This window comes from Monodelphis domestica, chromosome 8 (genome assembly GCF_027887165.1).
Source record: "Monodelphis domestica isolate mMonDom1 chromosome 8, mMonDom1.pri, whole genome shotgun sequence".
NCBI classification, from domain to species: Eukaryota; Metazoa; Chordata; class Mammalia; order Didelphimorphia; family Didelphidae; genus Monodelphis; species Monodelphis domestica.
This window is the reverse complement of record NC_077234.1, coordinates 59890536-59914689: the sequence shown is the minus strand read 5'-3', so window position 1 is coordinate 59914689 and position 24154 is coordinate 59890536. Positions and strand designations below refer to the sequence as shown.

Here is a 24154-nt window from a genome sequence, read left to right as displayed (position 1 = left end):
AAAAATCTTTGAAGGATAAATAGTCTACATGAAGATTTGAACACTATAGTTATTTCTGAAAATTCTATATTCTACTTAATAAACTGGAGCACTTTGGTTTTTGTAGAAGCTCTGTGATAACTCAAATTGTTCATAAACTTTTGTGATACCTTCTTATTTTTTCTAATCTTGTATGAAGAGAGAAAAAAAGTGAACCAACACTTTTCTAGTGAATTCATATATGACCATAATTTGAACCATTCTGCATAAATTCACATCTTAGATAATAACCAGAATTGTCTGGAATCAGTTCTTTCCAGAAAGTTTTTTGGGGTAATAGCAATAGCTAGATTATTACAAATAAGACATTAGTATGGTCTAAAACTAGTAGGATTAGGTCATAACTTCATTTGTCAAAGCTTACATTTTCAAATAATTTCAAATTAGAAATAAATTTCATTTATTTTCAAACAATTATAGTATATATATACAAAAGCCTCTTGGATCAGTCTCTGTTTACTCTTTAGTGTTTACTCTTTAGTTTTCTCTCCAACATGGGTTCAAGGACTAGGCATGTTCCCAAGTTCGAGTGATTTGTTCAGGCCAGGGGCTCTGGCACATCACTCTGCTCTGCAGAACTTTTTGTTATATAAAAAATAATATGTGTAATGTATGTGATTTCTTCTTAGACCACTCATAAATATGGCAAACCCATCAAAAATCATGAAAATAATTAGATTTAAATGAATTTTGACCTGTTTTCTTTTTAAATCTTCAACTGTTTTTATTTTGGTGGTATAATATGAAAGATTTATTAATGAGATAATTTGTAGTTCCATTTAATGTTTCTGTCTGAATATTTAAATACAACAAAGTTATTTTTTCCTATATGGGGAGTTGCATCACAAACTTATCTTGCCTTTTTACAGTCTACATACTGTATATGGCCAAAGTAGGCATGATCATGGCTGTTCCATTCAATAAGCACTGCTAACCTTTTTTTTTTTTTTTGCTGTATGCGAGATTTATCACCTTGCTCCGGAATTAATGATGTGTGAAGGGCTTAATAACTAAACAGCATCAGATCCTCCTGAGGACATCATGTTGAAATAAAAGCAATTTTATTTTGGAAATCTGTTACACTCATGTGAAATGACTGTGCCTAGGGTGTTTTATCTGTCACTTTAATCCATCATGGAAATTAGTTGTTCAGGCACTTCTCAAACTAGCACAGAAATAGAACCTACTCACTGCCAAAAAGAGCTGACCCTGAGTTGTTAGGGGGTAATTGAAAGGAATACGTATTCAGATTATTTCCGTGGGTAATGGCTCTGGGGACAACTTCTAATGCCATTGGCCCATAAAGATTTGTCAGTGAAAAGAACACAAGAAAGAGACAAACACTTTTTTTTTAATGAGGAAGACCATGCATGGGATCTTCTTGTTAGATGATTTGTGAGCCATTTTCACAAAACTGAAGGCAGTCAACAGGTATCCAACAAATCCATCTTAAAGAAGAATACTTTGCCTTTGGGTACTTCTATATTATTTCTTTCAGTTCCAGGAATTTGACCAAAAATATTCTAGGATTTTGATTTTCCTCATTCAATAACATTTGTAATTTCCCTTTGCCTTAGGCTACCTCCAACTTTCTTGTAGTTGTTGGCCATAGGTATGGGTAAGTCCTAACTTCTTGACCTGACAACTCGGCTTATTTTCTTCAAATCCCTCTTGATCCATTGAAGTAGGTCCAGGCAAGCTGTTTAAAGGCAACATTTAGGAAAGATACTGTACTGTTTCAGGATAGGTTAAAGAGGTGAATGATCTAAAGAGAAAATGCTGGATATGTCAAGAATTATATCTTGTTTACATAAAATAAAAACAATGCATACTTCACTTAAATATCTCAAAAACTTGGTAAGACAAAGTTCACATCTTATTTTTTCAGGGGATCTTAACTTTGTGTGTGTGTGTAATCACCTCCTCTGGCAATTGTTATGCCTAGGGGCTCTTTCTCAGAATGTTTTCAAGTATGCAAAGGAAATGTTAAATTTTATTTAGAGTTTAGAAAGTTTGAAAATGTATTTCTTCCCATGTAAATTCACAGACCCACTGAAATCTCTCCTATGGACCTTCTGGTCTCTGGGACTTAGGTAAAGAAGTCCTCAATTATTTCATTCATTTCTAGGTTCTTCTCCTCTCACCATTTACTCTAACTCTGTATTTTTCCACTTTCTTTCACCTTTTATCCTAAGCATATGCCAGTTCTTCTAAAAGACTAATGCATTAGCCTCTCTAATTAACTAACTAGTCTATTATAATTACTATATTGACTAGTTTAACATCTTCCAAATGTGTTCCTCTACTGATTGTCAGTCTTATATTTCCAATTGCCTTTCAGACATCTCAAAAGAGATGTCTAATAAATATATTAAACTCAACCTGTCCAAAACAGAACTTATCTTTCTCCCTAAACCCTCTACCTTTCCAGCTTCCCTTTTGTGAGCAAGGGCAACACTGCACTCACAAGTCTTTCAGCTTTGCAACCTGGATGTCATCCTCAACTCTTCCCCATCTCCCTCTGCCATATTCAATGTGTTGCTAAGACCTATAGCGTTCACCTTGGCAGCATACCTCTTCTCTCCTCTGACACTGCCACCACTTGGGGGCAAATCCTCATCACCTCCCACCTGAAACATTCCAACAGCCTGCTGGTGAGTGGACCTGCTTCATTTTTCTTCTCATTTCATTTTCTCCTCCATTAATCCACTCAAGTGATTTTCCTAAGGCACTAGTATAACTATGTCATTCTCTTGCTCAATAAATTCCAGTGGTTCCCTATTGTTTCCAGGATCCAAAACAAAAATGCTCTGTTTGGTATTCAAAACCCTTCAAAACATGATCTTCTACTATCTTTCTAGTCTTTTTACCTTCCAGCTACAAACTCTTCAATACATTAGCCTTGAAGAGGGTGCATCATCTTTCAGCTACATATGGATAGACTGCTGGGATTCAAGTCAGGAAACTCATTTTCCTGATTTCAAATCTGACCTTGGACTCATCGTAGCTGGGAGACCCTAGGCAACTCACTTAACCCTGTTTGACTGAGCTTCCTGGTCCATAGACAAGGAAAGGGTGAACCACTCTAAAATCTTTGACAAGAAAACTCCAAATGGAATCACAATAGGTTTTTAAAGAATTGAACCACTTATATGGTCTATTTGTGAGTTTCTTGAAAGGAAGCTTTCTCTCTCTCTCTCTCTTTGCTAAAATACATATTTTTTGGCATACTTAATGTTGAGGTTTTGTCTTCAGATCTCTGGCTCCTAGCACAGTACATAGTAGGGGTAGGAATAGGAAATGGACCTGGATTTGATTGGAAATAGGGCATAGGAAATTCCTGAATGAGGGAATCTCCTCTACCAATGTAGGTCTATGCCTTTATCTTGGCAAATTATAGTTTTGGAGAGCTACCCCGGGCACAGCAAGGCTAAGAGACTTGGCCAGATATGGGCATACAGCCAGTCTATACCAGAGGCAGGATTTGAACCTAGATTTTCCTGGCCTAAAATTGACTCTCAACTTACTATATGGCCCTTACTAAATATTTGCTAAATGAATTGACCGATACATTTGAACATGAAACGAGTGTCTATTTGGTGAAAGCATAATGCCTTACCTCTCTCTTACATAGAAATTATTTCTAAATTATTCATTCTACCTTATGGGCTTATTCTTTATTATAACAAATACGTATCAACAATGAGTTAATCAGAAGTCAAGAATTTTTGTCTTCATTCTATAAGTGAGAAAATGAACCTGGTGACTGAAAGATCTGACTATTTTCTCAGAGGAAGTGACTTAGGAACACAACAAATATTTCTGCATTCCTCCTATGTGCTCCAGGTCAGTGGATCCAAAATTGAGTTGGTCATCTCGTAGTCTAGTCCTAAGGGTTGGATAATCAGACAATTAGAAGATGGAAAGATGGGTTACATTCCATTCTCCTAGCAATAGTCAGTAGAGCTGCTCTCTTATATAACCCATAAGTTGTTTATATTTTCCCCCTGCTTCAAAAATCAATCAAAACAGAAGATGTAACACTAATGAATATTGAATTTTCATGCTTTATGTGTACCTCCTTTTTAGATTTCATTCTTCATTCTCTGCTCTTTTTTTGCCATGTTGTGTCATTTAAATTTCCTACATGCTAACTTTTCATTTGCGCTAATAAAATAAAATGTTAATATATAAAAATCCATCCATTTACCCTTATTCCCTAATATTTGCCCACTCTACTGCCTTTCTTAAAGTAAGTGACATCCTAACCTCTCCCCTTCTGAATTGGGTATGGGCCGCTACGGGCAATTAAAACCAGACTGCTGCCTGAGTATCATTGAGGAAATCAATCCCCACTACTAGTATGCCCAGTTCTTGACTCCAGTTCACTAGGATGCCCTTGAAGTATGGGTTTTGTTCTCAGGACCAAGTGACTGGTTTATGAGACCTTTTATTTTCCAGATAAGCAAACTGAGAACTAGGGAACTTCTCAGCATATCTTTTATCATCTAGGTCAAACATCTCTAATTCTTTCAACCAAGCTTCAACAAGTTCTCTCACCACGGATTGCCCTCCTTTGGATAGCAATCAAGAAACAGATATTTTATTTCTGGCACACAAGCATCCCTAGTGCCCACTTAACCTTGACTGCAGGCTTTAACACAGAACACTGTTGGGAAGACTTCAATCAACAACAACAGTGCTGCTAGCTGGTGCACGTAGAAAATTGAGCCAATGTTTAGAATTTGACATCAGAAATACAGCTTCATTTCTAATGTTTTAGGCATTATAAATGAAAATATCTAAATAGACTATTAACCTCTAGGTAAATTCATAATATCCATCAGGATTCATGCCTACCCATTTCTGAAAACACAGTAAAAATTCAACTTAATGGATTTTTGTAAAAATCCTAATCGGAAAGATTAATTCATTCTATTACAGAAGGAAATTGGAATAAAAGGAAATGTTTATTCTGTGAATGAGTGAATAAATAAAGCATAATTTATGCTTTTTCTTTATGTAAAAGATTTTGCTTAACAGTAGGGATACAAGTAGAAAAATAAGAGAGAGCCCTTATTCTCAAAGAACTCACATAGGACTCACAGGAGATAATATATATGGAAAGTTTTATCAAAAAGTCTTATGTTCTTTATGTTACAACAGCAAAGCAGATGTTAGCACTTCTTCCATATCATCATTTAACGTCACTTTGTGGCAGGTACTGTGCTAAGTGCTAAGGATATAAAACCAAGAAAACAAGATGGTCCCTACTTTCAAAGAACTAACACTCTGATGGGGAGACAAACATAATGGAGAGGAAGATGGATAGAGCAATAGATAGATAGATAGACAGATAGATGATAGATAGATAGATAGATACATAGATAGATAGATAGATAGACAAATAGACAGATAGATACAATAGACAGATGGATAGATTCATTCTTCTCCATTGTATGTATGTATATTTATGTATACACACACACATATATATAATCTTCTTATTGTATTTGTCTTTACCTTCAGAATACATATATTCTGATATATTCCATAAATATATGGAAAGAGATTGAGAGAGAGAGGGATTGAGAGAGAGAAAGACAGAGTTAGAGAAAGAGAAAGAGACAGATAAAGATAGATATTGAGAGAGAGAGCAAGAGATTGAGAGAGACAGAGAAAGAGAGAAAGACAGACAGACAGAGACAGAGACAGACAGACAGAGAGTAGAATTGAAAAGGAAATGAAAATGAGTACCCATCCAGCAGCATGGTTTGAAGCTCTCTGGAAAGTAATAGAATGGCCTGGTTCTTGGCAAAATAAGATGAAATCTCATTTATTAGAGTCCGATCAATTTGCATTCTTGACAATGGGATAAAGAAGGGAGTGACTCGGGGAAACACATAGAAACGGGAAAGTAGATAAAGATAAAAGAAGACCAGTTAGTCCTATTTGGCTATAGGACACACTGGGTTAAGGAGATAATATTACAAAGTAAGTTGGGAAAAGTGGAAACCAGATTATTGAAAGCCTTAAATGCTGCTTAAATTTATTTTATAGATTTTTGGCACTCACTGAATGTTGTTGGAGAGAGTAATAAACACTATCTGGAGTAATTTGGGGGAGAAGCTACATGGGAACATCCATGAGGGATTGAACATTTTTTGCTTGTTTTTGTATTCCCAGCACTTAGCATAGTATATAAAATAATAATATATAATATATATATCATATAGTACATAATAGATGCTTGATAATTATTGATCAATTGATTGATTGAGATGGATAATGAGAAAAAGAAGCCAAGAAGTAGGCCATTGTGATTTTCCTGAAAAGAGATATTAGAAGTTTTAAATAGGGTGACAGCAATGCAGAAAGGTGATAGAAGTCAGAGAAACTGTGGAGCAGATCTTGACACATAGAATTCATGTTTATGATAGAACTTTGACCATTTTTTTCCTTTCTGCAACTCAGTGCTTTTTCTTACAATATCTCCTCTCATTGCTGTTTCAGCAATACTATCAATAGGACTCCTAGTGCAAAAAAAAAAGTTTAGTTTCCATTTTTATTTCAGTGATCATCTAGAAAAGATGGTACAAGCAATGGAGAGGGATATGTCTGCCATCAAATATCCCAATTGAAAAAATGTTGAATTAATTAAAACTATTCTGGGGGACACCTACTAAGGCACTAGGAAATCCTATGTAACATGAGTTTCAGACAAAGTCAGAAACCTCCTTGGATTTCCAAGCAATTAGTTCTAAGCCAACATGAGGCCCTTTATGATCACAAAAGGGAAAGGGAAGGGAAGGGGGAAGAAAACATGTGTACTTCTCTCCATGACTCTGAGGACGTCATATGGGAATACAGTCAAATCCTTACAGTTTATTTTAAGTGAAGTTTTTATCAATCATTTATGAAAATGCTCAAAATACTAATCTGGGAGAATGATGAGCTGCCATAGACCTTACCCACACTTTCTATTCTTAGTGTTTACTGTGTAATCGCCAGGGACATTGCCAGAGCATGCGGAGAAGACGGTAAGGGCTGTTATTTTCTGAAGGGAGAGTGAAAGGCAGAGCTCCTTCTTTTGCTTTAAAAAGACCACCTGTGATATACTAGTCCATAGGGCTGATATGGATATGACTGATGAAGCTGCCTCCACAAGGGTGCTTTCTTCTCACTCTCTTCCAGCACAACCACATGAGCATTATAGATAGACATGCAGTACCCCTAGAGCCTAGGATTCCTCAGGAGGGTTAAAAACACACACAAAGCCAAACTAGATTCACATATGGCACATATAGGAGTTGATTGTCTTCCCCACCATCCCCTCAAAAAAGAAACAAGCCAAGAGATGGTATCATATAGTGATGTGGAAAATAACACCATCAAATCATATTAGTTTATCTATGTAATATGGGATCTGTTGAAGTTTGGGTGGAAGGGACCTCCAAGGTTGTCTAGGAGAATTCCCTCTCATTTTAGTTTTGAAAAATCTGAGAGTCATGGAGACTGAATGAGGTTCCCAAAGCTTTCAGGTAGTAGAAGAGGCCAGATTTGACTCCAGGTATTGTGGCTCCCAAGACAGTTCTCTTTCTGCCATATCATCCCCACTTCTCTACAAAGTACTTTTCCTGTAGCAAGTCTAGGATGTAGCCACTACATTCAATGTAACAACCATTTTGCAGATAAGGAAACCAAGGCTAGAAAGGGCAAGCAATTTCCCCATAATCACATATTTAATGACTAAATTAAACTTATAGCTTAAACTCAGATCTCCTAACTCCAAGTTCAGAGATTCTTCTAGTCCTCAACTATTCCTCTCCCATTTGATAAAACACAATGATATTCCTAGCTGTGTGACCCTGGGCAATTCACTTAGCCCCCATTGCCTAGCCCTTACCTCTCTTCTTCCTTGGAACTAATACATAGTATTGATTCTAGGATGGAAGTAAGAGTTTGTTTGTTTTTTTAATGCAATGATAGAGTGCCTGCTACTTGAAAAGCACATTATGCGCCACAAACCTAAGTAATAGGGAACATAACAATTGTGACCTACATTTTAAAGATGAGGAAGCCTAATGTAAATATTAATAAAGTGGAAATGGGTCTTGATCAATGGCACATGTAAAACCCAGTGGAATTGATCATTGGCTATAGGAGGGGGAGAAAGGGGGAGAAGGGAAAGAACATGAATCATGTAACCATGGGAAAATATTCTAAGTTAATTAATTAAATAAAAATTTTCAAATAAAATTGAGGAAGCTGAGGTGAGAAATAGGAAATGATTTTTCATATAATCTCACAGCTAATAAGCAACAGAGCATGTATTTGAACCCAGAACTTCAACTCCAAGTCTGTGGCTCTTAAAGTCCAGCATTTGGTGTGGCCATTTGGAATGGGGAGAACTCTTTTTGTCAATGGATTCAGGGCTAACTTCTAAATAAAAAAAAATTCAAAATTACAAACTGCAGAAGTTTCTAGAGGTTGCAGTTACAGTGACTGAGACAAAAGTCTTATGCAAGGACAAAATATGATCATTGGTTGGTCTTTACAGACCCACTGCTATTTCCAGTAGAGTGCCTTATCAGCAGCATGACCCTCCATCATGGAGGAAAACACTATGTATTGACTGGCTAAGTAGATGCCTTTGTTCAGCAGGCACCATGACTATAAATTAACTATTAATATAGGACAGGAACAAAAATAATAACCATCATAATTATGAAGATACTCATGACAATGACATTGGTGGTGGTGATATCCATAGTGACATGATCCATCCAGCATCATGAAAGAGAAATAAACCCATAAATAGAGATACCAGGAGTTACTTGTTCAATCTACTTCAAAAGGATGTCGTAGAGAAAGAGTTTGGCTTATTTAGATCTCCATGCAAATGTGAATTATCATTATTATTATTATTATAAAAGCAGGGAGACCTGGGATTTGGGGCTATTATTTCTAAATGTGCTCCCACAAAAAGGATTACTGAACTGAGTGCTTTCACAGGAGGAAGAACAAGGGAGCTCTGCTGCAAATTCCCTGAGGACTTAGATGCAGAATACATCAAAGTAGTCAAATATTCCATTAATCTCTAACACATGATTCAATCTGCAAGAGAGAAATAAGATCCAGCATGGAAGAAGTGCAACCCAAGCAGGGGAAGGGCAAGGAAGATGGAGAATTCCAGGAAGGAACACGGAAGAGTTGAGGAGAAAACTGCCAGATCACCTCACTTCTCTTTGGCAGCTCTCCTGGAGTGGTTGGTCTAAGGGAAAGCTCTGAGACAGACCTTTCTGAGCATTGACCACCTCTCAGTGAACCCAAACCCCCTTGGATCCAGCTGAAGTTAAAAGAGCGGATGAGACTTTTTTAGAAAGCCATTCACCCAAAGAAGAATTCTCTCTATTCCCTAACATCTGTCCTTTGAACTTCAAGCCACAATTAGGTTAGATAGAAGGAAGGATAAATCTCACAACTGACCAAGGAGGGTCAGGCAGATAGCCTGAGCCCTCAGGATTTGGGGAGGAGGTCAGTTGTTAACTCATAGGGATTTCCCATTTCCCACTTTCCTTATCCAACAACCCCACTCTCCCTGTTTTGTGTGTCCCTTTAGAATAAAAGAATTATTCCTCTTAGACCAAGTTTGCCTGCCTCATATCAGCAAGGAAGGGAACTGAAGCTTGGGAAGGAAAGCCATACTTTCTCCTCAAGGTGGGAGAGTCAGCTTCAGTCCTTAACCTTTATACTCAACCCAGTCTCTGAAGGGACATATTCTGTCCCTCTAAAAGACAATTTGTGTTGTTTTCCCTAGGGGGAGGAGAGGGGAGGATCAATCTATCTTCTCTCTCCATCTTCTGGCTCTGTCACACCTCTCTCACTCTCTAGTCCCCAAAGAAAACAATAGGTGACCCCATTCTGGTCATCTATTACAACTCTAATAGACTTATATTGTGTTTTGTTGTTGTTTTGGTTTTGAGCTGACCCTGTGATTTCAATGACATAAGGAAGTCTGAGTGAGGAATTTTCTCTGTCATTGCAGATTTGTGCCTTTTCAGTTTTGATTTCTTCTTGTGAAAAATGCCTGTTTATATTTTGTGACCATTTATCAACTGGGGAATGACTTATATTCTTATAATTTAATTCAGTCCTCTACAGTTTTGAAAGATGAATTATTTTTCTATTGGAAAATTTAAAAGAAAATATTCACCTTTGTAGAGAGCTCTGCAACTTGTAGAAAGCTTTCACACATATATCAATTGCTTTTTATAGTTCCTATAGTAGCGAAAATAGGCACTGTCATTTATATTTTACTGATGAGGAAGAAATTAGAGAGGATTAGGGAGGCATCTAATAAAGAGTGGAATTGGTATATGAGTCTGTCTGTGACACAAAGTCCAGCTCAGTGCTCTTTTTACCGCAATAAATACTTTTATGTCCTAGACACAGAGTTTGTCTCCCCTCGTGGGATCTAAACTTGTTTAATTTTTGTGTTTTCACATCCTCCATCATTTTTTCTTATAGCACAATAACATTCCAAAACAATCATATACCGCAAATTGTTCAATATCTGATATCCACTTAATAAATACTTGTTGATTGATTGATAGGATGACTACCATCATCTGACAGCACTGATCTCCTTATGCACTGGAAATGTTTCTAGATGTCACTGGCATCTTCTGAGTTAGAATTAGCTGGAGAGAAAAGAAAAAGGAGAGGAAGGGAGAGAAGGAATCACTAAAAGAAATAATTATCTCTCCGAGATCATATAGACAGTATGTGTCCTAAGAGAAACTTGAATACAGGTCTTCTTGACTATAAAGACACTTCTCAGGGGCAGCTGGGTGGATCAGTGGATAGAGAGCTAGGCTCAGAGATGGGAGGTCCTAGGTTCAAATCTGACCTCAGACACTTTCCAGATGTGTGATCTTGAGCAAGTCACTTAATCCCTATTGCCTAGCCCTTCCCACTCTTCTGCCTTGGAACTAATACACAGTATTGATTCTAAGGCAGAAGGTAAGAGTTAAAAAAGAAAAAGATACTTCTTTGGCTATGAGCATGTTCTTGCTATTTGAATCTATATTTCACAATTTGAAATAACCTATTATGGTTACAGAACAGTTCTCTTAAAGCAAGGAACAATGCATGATTTTTAAACACTGATCCTCACTCGCTATTTTTTTACCAAGGAAGTAGATATTTCTATTATGATTTTTTTCTACTAAATTATTTATCTAATAATTGGTCTTTCTTTACTTTGGCCAACTACAACCAGCATCAGTACTTCATTTTGGGGAGATTTTATAGGATGTACCAATTCATGCCCAGAAACTTTTTAGGGGTCAGGCAGGCAAGAGAACTGCACCCTCATGTGTTCACCATAAAAGAGTTAAATAAAAACTGTGTAAGTCTCTTAGGAGGGTTGTTGACTTGATATAGACTGATCTTTTTTCCCTTCTCTGTTAGCTCATTGCAAAAAAAGAAGTGGTCAAAGTTCTTTGTGCTTTTGAACTTAAGACCCCAAAGAACTGTGAGCAGCTAGAAAGACTAGGGCTGCTAGACATGCCATTGCAAAATCAAAACATTCAAGATGAAACTATTGATTGGCATGTTGGTGTAGAACACATTTATGCCACAATGCTCAGTGCTAGAATCAAACACCTCAAAGTTAATGATTAAGTAACGAAATGTATTTCAATGATCAAAACATCCTTGAAGCCATTACAAGGCTAGCACCTTCATAATTAACTACATATTCAAATACCACCAGGATGCAATTAACTATAACTCTAACAGATGATGAAAGTATAATTTAAAAGGAAAAATTATTGGTGGAGTGATACAAGTTCAGCAAATTATTTTTAGAAATTCTTAACTTAATCTCTTTTGATCTGAACCCACTAAATATTTAAATTACAATACAAATATTACAATACAAATAAAATACAATACAAAATATTGATCAGATTTACTTAGTGATTATAGAACTTAGAAATATATACTTAGAAAAGAACAAAACTCAGTATTTTGATTTGGAATATAATCTGGTCCTTGGTGAAAAGAAGTTGTTACAATGATATTTTTTTAACTATTGATACAAAAAAGCCACAGTGTTGTAAAGGAAACTGAGAAATCTCTATCTCTGAACTACTTAATTTATGCTCTTAATTTTTATATCATTCTCATTTCTGGATACACACTCAGACCTCAGTACCATGATTAAATGACCTCTATCTTGAAACTATGGCAAATAGTTCAGCACTAAGTAATACAATGACCACTTCTGATAATATATACAACAGCATTCCACTGTAGTGCTCACCTCTCTGCTGAAAATAGAGATATAGCTTTGATTTCTTCTTGTGAAAAATGCCTGTTTATATTTTGTGACCATTTATCACCTGGGGAATGATTTATATTCTTATAATTTAATTCAGTCCTCTACATTTTTAAAAAGAAAATTATTTTTATTGGAAATTTTAAAAAGAAAATATTCACCTTTGTAGAGAGCTCTGAAATTTGTAGAAAGCTTTCACACATATATCAATTGCTTTTTTACAGCCCTTTTAGTAGTGAAAATAGGCATTGTCATTTATATTTTATTGGTGAGGAAGAAATTAGAGAGGATTAGGGAGGCATCTAATAAAGAGTGGAATTGGTATATGAGTCTGTCTGTGACACAAAGTCCAGCTCAGTGCTCTTTTTACCGCAATAAATACTTTTATGTCCTAGACACAGAGTGTGTCTCCCCTCACAGAATCTTAACTGTTTAATTTTTGTGTTTTCACATCCTCCATCATTTTTTCTTATAGCACAATGACATTCCCAAACTATCATGTACCACAAATTGTTCAATGTCTGATATCCACTTAAACAATTGTTCATTAATTGATAGTATGACTACCATCATCTGATAGCACTGATCTCCTTATGCTCTGGAAATGTTTCTAGATGTCACTGTCATCTTCTGAGTTAGAATTAGCTGGAGAGAAAAGAAAAAGGAGAGGAAGGGAGAGAAGGAAGTGAATAAAGGTAGCAAAAGAAAAGTAAGAATAGGTGATAATTTACACCCCACTTTAAGGTTTTAAAAGTGGTTCACATAAATAATCTCATTAGGTTTCCCACAAATCCCTTATGAATTGCTTTACAATGTTCACTTTACAGATGAGTCCAAAGAAAGCAAATGATTTGGCCATGTTAACTTGTCATCTATATCAAAGATAGAATTAAAGTCTACCTTGGCTTTTTTTAACCATCCATTTGTTTTACAGCTTCTCCATAGAGAGAAAGAAAGGGAAGAGAAAGAGTAAATATAGAAAAAGACAAAAAAAATGATAGTAATGATATAGAGTTTTAACGTGTCACCAACAATCACAGCTTCCAGTTATCTACATTTCATATAGACACTGAACAAACTCCTTGAAAGAGACTTTCTTTGCTCTTCCTTTCTTCAGGGTCCCTTCTTCAGAGTATCCTTAATATGTTACGTATGCATTTTGAAGAAAAAAAATAACATATCTCTGAGGTATGCATTCCCACAGAAGTTGGATTCCCTTACATAATATATAAACGAGGAAAAAATAGGATTTCAATGAGTGTCTGTCTTTATGCAGTTACGTCATCCCAGCGCAACTGATTCATTTGGAAAAGCTCTTCACCCTCTCCAGTTCTCCCGTAACTTTGATGACATTGTATATGAACATCAAATGAAAATCTTTGTTTCTTAAAGGTCCCATCTGCTCCTGCGCCCAATGGAAGCTGTATTTTTTCACTTCTCAGTCACCCATAGAATCCAACTGTGACTGCAGCAAAGGAAATCACAGAAGAGAGGACAAGGCGCTAAGCAATGGTGATGATGGTTTCATGAAAATACTCGTAGCAATGAAAATGGAGGAAGAGAGATGGAGAGACTTGCCATAGTGCCACTGAGACTTTTCATTTATGCCCAACTTCGCTTATATATTAGATAGATAAAGAGAGATAGAGACAAACAAGTTTACATATTCTCATGTATCACATAGATGGTTTACATGCTGATATACTTATATGAACCATGCAGGATCTGAAGAAATGAGCTTATGTATTTAGGACATTGTGTTAGGTTCTGAAATGGTAGGAAGGCTACATAAATGAATATGGCATTTTCCCTCTTCAACTAAAGAAATTGACAATGCAGCAGAGGTAATATATATATATATATATATATATATATAATATTTATTTATTAACTGATCTGTGATTCCTGTCTGTTCAGGTCTGCCTTCCAATGATGCTTATTCTAACTCTTTTGTGCTTTGTCATCTTGGAAGATTCTTGTTCCTGTGTTTCTTACAATTCTCCATAGATCTGTTAATTGCATTGAAAACCTTCTAATAAACATGCTCACAAGTAATATATATTAAGTTTTATAATTATATAAGTAATTATCTGTAGTATCTATTAATATGATTATGTATAAAACATATCAGTATATATTGATATCAATTTGCATATAATATATAATTAATATGTGAAATATATTAATATAAATATATTGTTATAGTTATGTTAATTATTAAATATAAATTAAATTATTAACAAAATATATTAATATAACATATATAAAATATAAAAATATAACATGTAATTAATATATATTAACAATGGATTATGAAACATTATAAGTATATCTTTTATAAAAGACTATAATTTATATTGTATTCATTAATACCACCTCATAAAATTAGAATAATATACTTTATTAAAATATTATTAAATACATAGGATAAAACTATAACAACATATTATGAGAGATTGAGAAAGCTTTGTGGAGAAGAATTGTAAGCAACTCGATATTCAAAGATAGATATGTATGTGTTTCTTTATTAAGATGGTTTTTTCTATGTATATCCCAATCTATCTACCTATTAGCAAGACAGAGATAGAGACAGAGAAATTAAAAGAAATAAACATGGACACATGGAATGAGATAGAGGGAGGGAGAGACAGAGAGAAACAAAGAGAAACAGAGAGGGAGACAGATGAAGAGATAAGGAGAGAATCTCATAGAGAAAGAAACAGAGAGATAGACACTGAGAAAGAGGGAGAAAAATGGATAGACAATGAAGAGAGAGATGGAGATAGAAATAAAAGAGAGGGAAAAGTGAGATTATATAAATTTTCCCTTGATGCTTCTTGTCTTTTACAACTGGTTTTCCATTAATTACTTCTCTCAGGGTTCTACAGTCAAGTTTGATTGGTTTTTGGTGATTTTTAACAATATTGTTCAGAAGCTCCCATCTCAAGTCTTCTCCATTGATTGCTAGTCAGAGTTAGTTTTCAGATGGGAGAATTCACTAATATGGTATAATAAAAATAGTTGTTTAAAAAAATCTCCCTAAAAATATTGGATGCACTTTCACACACACACACACACACACACACACACACACACACACACACACACTGGTGAGGGAAAATGGTTCAGACTTAGAACATGTAGCAAAGTATATCAACAACCTTTCCCCCACTTTTTGGAGTTCTCATGAAAATACTTGAAATAGCCAGGGGTGTGGTGGAGCCAGTTTCACTTATTCTTGTGAGCAAATTGTTAAATTTTCCATGGGAGTAGTTACATGCTGAAATTGGGAAATATCACAAAACAGGGCTTTATTGAAGATTTCCCTGGTTTCTAAATTTAAGAAAGTGATGAAGAAAGCTGATGATAGAGGTGAAAACTACTACAAGTGTGATATGTAGTCATAAATGTTTTTAATTTTGTTTATTTTAAAATATTTTTTCCATGTTTACATGATTCATTTTCTTTCCCTCGCCTCTTCCCTCCCCCCTCCCAGAGCTGACAAGCAATTCCACTGGGTTGTATAAATTTATCACTTGATACTGTGACCGTAAAAATGTAGTTTCAAGACTTTGAATTTCCAAAACTGTAAAGATAATGTTAGTGTCTTGAATTAAACAAAAAATAAGTGGTCGCCATCGGAAAAATTCCCAAATATGAAATACCCGAGTCAGCTGGGTTTTATGGAGATTTTAATTAATACAAATGAAGGAATTAAATAAAGGGAGAGAGAAAGAGTAAGAGGAAATAGTAGGAAAAGGCCTAGGCCATAGCCTAAGCCTTAAGTGAGACTAGTCAGTCTTTAATCACTCACCACAAAGTTGTTCCAAGCAAACCTCCGGTGTTCAGAGAGACCCTCCAATTCAGCTTTCAGAGCTTGAACTAAATCAAACTACTTTGAACTGGTTCAGACAGCTCCTTTAAAAGAGAAATTTCTCTTGTGTCACCTCCCCTAAATTTTCACATCTACCAATCACAGTATATACTTTTCCTAGGACATCCCATTCTTAGTTTTTAGTTCTCACCTTCTCTGGGTAGATTATATCTTCTGAGTACTTCACACCTCTTTGCTAAGCTTTCCCTTTGCAAGTTGCCTGACCTTTTAGTGATTAATTTGACCTTCATAGGTACTTAGCACCCTTTTGTATTAGATATAAAAATAGACCTAGCTTAAGGGCTTTTGTCTCACTATAATTATGGGTTAAGTACTTTTTCATTGTTCAGTAAGGAGTTTACAACTTTATCTTCCCCTAAAGTATGCCTAAGTATGGGTGGAGTAATGTTAAAATTCCCAAAACATTCCTGACCAAGTATCTCCATTGTTTAAAATGGGGAATAACCTTAACCATAACCTTAAGATAATGTTCCAAGGTAGAGTCTGAGAAATTTTAAGATTCACAATACCCATTTCCATATTATTCATTTTTGCTATCAAGCAATATTTTAAAGACAAAATCCCATATCTTATACCTACATATACTAATGATAACCTATGTTTTTTCTTTTGCATTTCTACTCCCACAGTTCTTTCCCTCAATGTGAATAGCAGTTTTTTTTCATAAGACCTTCAAGGGTGTCCTGGATTATTTGATTGCTCCTAGCAGTAAAGTCCATCACATTGGATGTTTCCACAGTGTTCTACCTTCTTTGTACAATGTTCTTCTGATTCTGATCATTTCACTCTGCATCAGTTCATTGAGGTTCTCAAAGTTCACATGGAGTTCCTCCAGATCATCAATCCTTATAGTACAATAGTATTCCGTCACCAACATATACACAATTTGTTCAGCCATTCCCCAATTGAAGGACAATCCCTCATTTTCCAATTTTTTGCTACCACAAAGAGTGAAGCTATGAAAATTTTTATACAAATATGAATATTTTTGAAGAAACAGTTCTTAAATATATGAGTATGTTGTTGTTGGGGTTTTTTTGTCAATACCTGAGGATCATTGCCTTTATCCATAGTTTTCCTTTTCTTTACTCTGAGGAGATAATTATCACTGCAGCTGCCTTTCCATAGTATGTCTCATACTCTCTCATTTCCTGGCTGGATGCATTAATTGTTATTTATCTAGTCTCTACAGTGTAATCACCAATAGGGTGGGAGGGCGTAAGAAATTTCCTCTTATTTCATGTCCACTGGCATAAGCAAAAGAATCTGATTCTCTGAAGGTACTACTGAAGTTTGGTCTTTAAAGTAGATGCTGGAACACTTCTGCGGGAATTTCCTTCTCTGATCTACATAGACCCAAAGGTGAAATAAGTCCCAACACAGCAGTCATCTGATTTCATCCAATGGCTGGAATCACTTCATTTCTTCCAAATTTGATGAAGGACTTGCTTTATTGACTCAGTAGTGATAGCTAGAAATTATTCATGCCTACCTGATACTTTTGGTTGATTAATTAAGCAACTCAGTCAAAGAGGTGTTCCTCTCTGTAGAGTTGAGTAGTTGTAAAGCATTTTATGTTACATTAATCAGCTTGGAATTGTGAGATGCCCCTTTTAGACATACATTAAAGCTTCTGTACATTATACATGGTTACACCTTCAAACCTTCATCAGGAGCCAGTTTAATCCTATTTCAATGACAGTTCTAAAACACAGCTGTTGTTAAGTCATTTTTCACTCACGTTTGACTCTCTGTAACTCCATTTAAGGTGTTGTTGGCAAAGATGTCACAGTGGCTTGACAAGTCCTTCTCCAACTCACATTAGGAAACTGAGGCAAACAGATTTAAATAACTTTCTCAGGCTCAAAAAGCTAGTAAATATCTGAAGACAGATTTGACCTCAAGGCCAGGCACTCTATCCGCTGTACCACTTAGCTGCCCATCAAATACAGCCTCAAGAATGTTTATTAAAATATTCTTCAGACTCGTTCTTAGGTGAAAATGTGGGCAGATTAGAAAACTGGAGAGTCAGTTTTCATCAAAGATAAAGTTAAACATTCAAGGTCATGAGTCCCCAAATTCAAGGATGACTATGAATAGAAAGCCCATTAGATATTAGACATGGAATTAGAAGACTTGAATCTATGTCCCAGCCCTTCTCTTTATTACTTACATGACTCTGGGAAGGTGATTTTAATTTTCTGGGCCTCTGTTCTTCTCCTGTATAATGAAGAGGTTAAACTAGATGACTTCAAAAGTCTCTTATATCCTTATACCTCTAAATCTATGATCCTATAATCAGAGTAAACCTCAGCCTTTGAAGGAGCACTGAGTCCATTAACCTCCACAGAACTACAATTATCATTCTGCTGAAAAGAACAGTGTGCCCAATTATAGCCTTAGTTCTGTGTAGAATTCTTAAAATAAAGCAATATTTCCTCCAAAAGTGATCCTTCTATCTATAGTCATTGTTTTCAATGAGGTAATTTCTTTGATGTAGCATAACTGAAGCAAATCCTCATTGGTCTAATAAAAAGAATACAATTTCTGTAAAAGATTTTCTGACATTGTAAACAGTGGCAGAGTGTTTTGTTCCTGTTCATTTATTTATTTCCTTGTTTATTTACAATCAAAATGCAGAACATCTCCTGTGGGCTCATTTCCCCTCTCAGTCAAATGGGGAGATGTTAATTGCAACTATAGACATGGATTTGGTGCTGATAAATAAGTTGTTAGAATTCTATAAGCAGCTGAATATTCTCCTGGTTGAGAATTCAGCCAGAATTCGGTGAACCTCAAATGGTAATTATTTGGCCCTCTAAGGTCCAATCCTGAAGAATTCAGATTCAAACTTTATGGCCTGCATCAGGCCATTTTACCAGTCTTAGTAATTAGCTTGTTTGTTCAGTAACTGATATTTATATTGTTCTTTTCCTAGAGATGGCAGGTGATGAAAAGAACAGAAAACTACGGAATTGTTTTTTGTTTCAATTAGTGCATGCCCAAATGAAGGAAGATTTCATCGAGGCTTCTTAGAAATAGTTTCCCCTTGAAAGTTTGAGAGGCCACTAAGTAATAATGTTTACATAATTTGAAAATAAGAGCCAAAGAGAAGCTTGAAATGTTGAAATTGAATACAGTAGAAAACAGATTTAGGGGTATTTAAAATAACCATTTTAAACACTAAAATCAAAAGGTATAAATTTTTCAAACTTCTTTAGAGAGAAGGGAGACATTTCCCATTCACTGGTTAAATGGAAATATTAAAAGAGTGACCACTCTTTGCTGAAAATCAAGATTTCCTTTTCCTCCCCCATTACTTCCAAAATCTGTGAAGTTCAGAAAAATATTGCAGGAAAACAAACAATGTGTGCTCAACTAGGGTAGAGCATGTTTAGGAAGAAATCAGTTCAAGTGGTTTGTTGGGAAAATATCGAGATTGGTACTAATTAAACTGATTTTAGCTGAATAATTTGCAAAGAGCAAAGCAGAATTTATTTTTCTTTGTATAGAGACACATTCTCATTGTGTCTTCAGAACTCCTTCTTGAGAGTAGTCAGTCTATCTTGGAATTGCCTGTCTTGTACAATTTTAGAAGCTAGGTTATTACCTATCCTTTGTTTTCCTGAAATCTAGGGCAATGCCAATCAATCAATCTCTCTCTCTTTTTTTAGAGGCTATTTTCTGTCAGTGTATCAGATTACAAGTGGTTTTCTTTGTTCTATAGAACAATACCAAGATGAAGGAACCACTTTCCAACAAGGTTCCTGTGCTGTCTACACAAACAACCATTATTTTTTTTGGTGAGAATCAGATCCAGACTATATGTCCCTCCTCTTTGGTTCTTCTATACTTTTTGTTTAAAAATTTTTGATATCCTATACTTTTACATCAAATTCATTTCCAAATATCTTTCTCCTCGATCTCTTCTAAAGCCATGTCTTAAGCACAAATAGTAAAAAAAGAAAATTCAACAACAAAGAAAAATAGTTTAGCAAAATTAGCTAATACATTAACCCTTCTTGTGGTAGGGTCTTCTATCTCTGAAAAGAAGATGGGGAGATACATTTTTATTCTGTTCTTTGGGGCCAGGGTTACTCATTATAATTTTACCCCATTCAGTTTTGGTGGTGGGATGGGTCTTCATTCTGTTATTGTGTACATTCTTTTTTCTGCCTTTGCTTATTTTGCATCAATTCATACGTCTCTCCTTTCTCTTTTGTTTTGTTCATATTCATCATTCCCTACAGCACAGTAAAATGTCCTTACATTCATGAACTGTGATTTGTTTGGTTATCTCCTAGTCAATAAACTTTAATTCCATTTTCAGTTTTGTTTTAACTTGCCATTTCATTCATAGGCATAATCCATAAGTGTGAGGAAGGAAATCTAGTATTGGGGAAAATTGATGGATGTAGAATGAGTTTGAATTCCAGTGCTAACATGATCTGGTAGGCCTGAGCAAGTCACATTTAGTCTAAGCACCTCCGTTTCTTCCTCTTTCAAATTATAGGTTTGGATAAGAAGGTCCCTTTTTCTGTGATCCCTTCAGTCTCTAAATCAAGGATCAAAGACCTACACCTCTATCACAGTCCATTCACTAGTCCAGTAAGGAATATTTTTATCCTATGAGAGGTTTGTTAACTCTATACCAGGAGAGATTATGGAGTCTGCAGTATCCAACATCATTTGGTGGCCCCCAAACTCCCCTACTTTTTAAGTCACTAGACACATAAGTCAGTGCAATTTAGGTTAGTTCCTCTGACAGTAGTAATTAACTTTCTGTAACCTTGCAAGCCTGGGCATATTTTAGGATTTCAACCCTGTACAACTATTTTGGTTATACATAGACTTCTATTACAAGCCTCTATTTTCACTGTCTCATTAGTTACAAAAACGTTCCACCTCTAGGGTTGAAATGCCACATATTAGATGCCAGTCTCAAAGGTGAAGGTGTGAGCCAAATCTTTTCCATCTTTTTTGGTTGGGTGAGATGAAGAGAAAGACTGGGAACATTTCCTTTTTTTAAGTCTAAGCGAATCAAAGACTTTATCCCAAAACCTAAAAATAAATCCAAGATTTAACATAAAGGCAGCAGTTTGAATTTTTGTTTTATTTTGTTTTTATTTGTAGTTACAATTCAATTTATTAAGCAATGCTTTTCCACGAGGAAAAGCTTCACAGCAAGTTAGGAAGATAGTATTCTGTTATGCGCCAATTAATAAGGGAATTTCGTTTTTATGGAAAGAAGGTGTGAAGGGGGAATAATCCTCAAATTAGAGGTGTTCTGACATATGAGAACTGTTGGAAAGAACTGAAGTTTTTTGCCTGGAGAAGAAAATACTTCTTCAGAGTGTTAGTTGAGTTGAGTAAGTGAATCAGTCCATCATTAGAATAACAAGTTACTAGAATAAAAGCTAGAGAGTTTTTCTAAGGTGAGATCATGGTACACCCATATCAAAGATTACATTAACAATATTTGTTTACATGTGAAGAGAGTTGTGAAATCCTCAGCAGGGTTTATTCTTTTAAGAATATCAAATGTACTTCCCACAATCCTGTTTACAATATCCAATTACTTACCAAATAGTTCTCCATAGGCAAATGCAAAAATAAACTTCACTTCTTATGGAATTATTCAAATATGGACTTAGTCACAGCTGCAGTAATGAGATTTTGCTACACACACTTAAAAATAAAACCCCCAGCTTCTTAAGCCCATCTAATACAGTGGGAGGGAATTTAGATGTCACTATAAATAGAAAGCTTCTTATTGCTGGGTTTAGGAATTGTTGTTAAGTCTCTGTGCTAATGGTTACTCGGAAAATTTTTTTCACATTTTGCTGCATTGCAGCAACCTTTCAGCCCCCATGGTAGATCTTTGTTTTGGTTTCTAGGACTATTGTTGAAGCTTAACACAACGGAGGAGCAAGAAAGATAATAAATGTAGTGGGAAGAAGAGAAAAGTATGCAACAATATGGAGGAAAGCCCAATCCTATTCCATCCAATAAATATTTTAAGTGTCTACTATTGTGCAAAGGACTTTATTAAGTACTGGATATAGAAATATTTTTAAAAAACACTTTTTTGACTCTCAAGGAAATTTTATGGTAACATAAATTGAAAAAAAAAAGCATATACATAAATACTTATGGAACACATGTATATGGCTATCTCTATCCACTATAGAGGGCTTCATAGGTCTCACACTGGATGCATGGACAACTATGCACCCTCTGGGCTAGCTTGTGGGTAAAACAAAATCATAACGAGCAAACAATTTTTGAAAGAAGAAATAAGAATTATATATGATCACATGAAACATATTCCAAATGGAAGGGAGTTATGAATTTAAAACAACTCTAATGTTTCACTTCACCGGCTATAAATTGGCAGAGATGGCCAAAAATGCAAGCTTCATTGGGGCTGTTAATAGTCAGGCAATTAGTAAATATTAAGTAAGCACCTCCTATGTGCCAATCATTGTGTAAAATGCTGAGGATTCAAATACAAAAGAAGAAAAAGAGTCCTTGCCCCCCAAGGAGCTTACAGTCTAATGGGAGACAACACCCAAAAAAAAAAAAAAGACTTGAAAGCAGAGATAGAAGGAGATATATGACAAGGAGGTATGGGGAAAAATTCCTTTGACTTTAGGAAGACGGGTACATCAGTGGAGCAATGAACTGGTTGCACCATTCTTAATATTAATTTGAAATAATGTTAGGAAAAGTTGCAAAACTTACATACTTTTTGATTTGTACTAGGTGCTGGGACTATAAAAATTCAAACGAATGATTGACCCTGTCTTCAGAGAGCTTATATTTCATTGTAGGTATGTGATATGTAAAAACAATATAATTTGAAGAGAAAAAAAAAAGATTTCTAATATCTGGAATCCCAGGAAAGGTTTTAGGCAGGAATGATTTCATTGACACAGGCTAACTTGAGCTGAGCCTAGAATGAGATTAAGACCTAGAAGGAAGCTAAAGCCTTAGTGGTCAAGGATTAAAGGGACGAGCATCTCAAGCTGGTATTCAGTTATCAGCATTATGCTTTATGAAGAACATTGATAGTATGGAGAAGATGCAGAGGAAGACAAGTAGAATGGAGCTGCCAAACCAGGCCATAAGGGAAATTTGTTAAAGAAAATTAGAAAGTGTAGCTTGTAAAAATAGGTGGCTTAGGGGGTGATGAGTATTATCTTCAGGGATGTAAAAACTCTGTCATATGGAAGAAGCATTACACTTGTCTAGTTTGGCCCAAGGGGGTAGAACTGGTTTGGGGATTTATATAGAAACAGATTTAGATTTGATAATAAAATAAAACTTCCTAGCAATAGGAGTTATCCTAAAGTGGAATGGGATGACTCAGGGGGTAGTCATTCTTCTGCAGAAGGGGACAACTCCTTCAGTAGAGATTTTCAGGCAGAATTTGGATAACGTGTTGTCAAGGATGATATTGTAGGAAGGATCCTTATTCAGGTAAAAGTAGATGATGGACCCTGAGGTCCTTTTGAATTCTGAGAATCTGTCATTTTGTAATTCTTTTGTGTGTCTCACTTATTCTTATCCTTTCCCAGTTCAGTCCACCCAACATTCCCCTCTACTAGCCCCTTCCATTGTGCCCTTTAGAGCCCTTTCTCTATAATATATTTTCTCCTTTACCCTTGACCTTTTCCTCAACAATTATTTCTTTGCTGTCCAGTCAAATATTAATGAAACTTGTGCATCCCCATCTTTGGTATCTTTACCAAATGAGGGCCACTTGTGTACCCAGTACCTATCCCCTGATCTCAGAGTGTTGGCATACTCCTTTTCTTCTCTCCTGCTTTCAGATCCTAACTATGTCTTCCAAGAATTCATTCATTTTAAAA

At 35.6% G+C, this 24154-nt stretch overlaps 1 long non-coding RNA gene across 1 annotated transcript in view; it reads right to left on the bottom strand.

Annotated features, from left to right (window-relative positions):
• Window positions 1–6294: 6294 nt before the first annotated feature.
• Window positions 6295–24154, bottom strand: part of LOC107649899 (uncharacterized) — a 72734-nt gene continuing 54874 nt past the window's right edge. The window contains exon 3 of the long non-coding RNA XR_008913966.1: window positions 6295–10742. This is a non-coding gene — a long non-coding RNA (uncharacterized LOC107649899). The remainder of the gene's footprint in view (window positions 10743–24154) is intronic.